Below are 1,319 nucleotides of genomic sequence, written 5' to 3'. Positions count from 1 at the left end.
CTGTCTCGTTCTCTTCCTTTTGTAGCCTGCTTTTCTTTCTCTTGGCTAGGGGATTAGCCTTGTTCCGCCGCGGGGAAAGATGGTGCGATTGATACGAGCGGTTCCTTTTTTTCTTTTTTTTTCTCGGTGTGAGCCAAAGCAAACACAGCGTCACTAATGAGTAGAGATTGTGTGTTTGAGGGAGTGTGTGTGTGTGTGTTTGAGGGAGAGAAAGAGACTGTGTGTGTGTGTGTGTGTGTGTGTGTGTGTGTGTGAGGTAGAGAGAGAGACTGTGTGTATGTGTATGCGTGTGTGTGTATGTGTGTTGGAGGGAGAGAGAGAGATTGTGAGTGTGTGTTTGTATGTGTGTGTCTGAGGGATAGAGAGAGAGAGAGTGTGAGTGTGTGTGTGTGTGTGTGTGTGTGTGTGTGTGTGTGTGTGTGTGTGAGACAGAGAGAGACTGTGTGTGTCTGTATATGTGAGAGAGAGGGAGAGACTCGGTGTGTGTGTGTGTGTGTGTGTGTGTGTGTGTGTGTGGTGTGTGTGTGTGTGTGAGAGAGAGAGACTTTGTGTGAAAGAGAGAGACTTTGAGATTGTGTGTGTGTGTGGGGGGGGGGGGGGTTGCAACATATATTGTTTTAGTGTTTGCGTTTGTGTGTATGTGTTTGTCTGGTGTGCGTTAGTGCTTGTTTGTGCAATTATTTGCTTGTGTTAGTTTGTTTGGATTTGTTTGTTTATGGTCAGGGTCAGTCTTTGTTTCCAGTGCTTTGGGTTTTCTGTTTGCCAGTCTTTTTTTCTTTTTTTTTTCACTCACTCACTCACTTTTCACACAAGTCCTAGGAAACCACAGAGGAGTTCCCATGAAAGACGGGAGAGGGAGAGAGAGAGGTACAGAGAGAGATACAGAGAGAGAGAGAGAGACAGAGACAGAGACAGAGAGAGAGAGAGAGACAGAGAGACAGAGAGAGAGACAGGATGGATGTGTATTTGGATGACCAACTATGTTATCACACAGGGGTCATTCCTGAATATGAGTCACTCGAGAGCTGGAGGATCTAACCAACCATGACCATTGTGATCCTTTCACAGATTTACCCTGGTGACGATTAAGCCACCATCATTTCTCCTGTATTGGCAAGTTTTACAGTACCACTTTGCTGTAATAAATGCCTTTGGGAAAATGACGAGACACACCCTAATAAAGTATAGATTTATATGATTAATTAATTTGGTTGGTGAAAGGTCAGAAATAATGGTATCTGTACATTTCTGATTATTTGCCCAACCCTTCATAAGTTTTTCGGCTCTAAACGTGTCCCCTTTTGTCACACCTTATGGTC

The sequence above is a fragment of the Sprattus sprattus genome (assembly GCF_963457725.1).
Source record: "Sprattus sprattus genome assembly, chromosome: 5".
Classification (NCBI taxonomy): Eukaryota; Metazoa; Chordata; class Actinopteri; order Clupeiformes; family Clupeidae; genus Sprattus; species Sprattus sprattus.
This window is presented reverse-complemented; position numbering follows the sequence as displayed.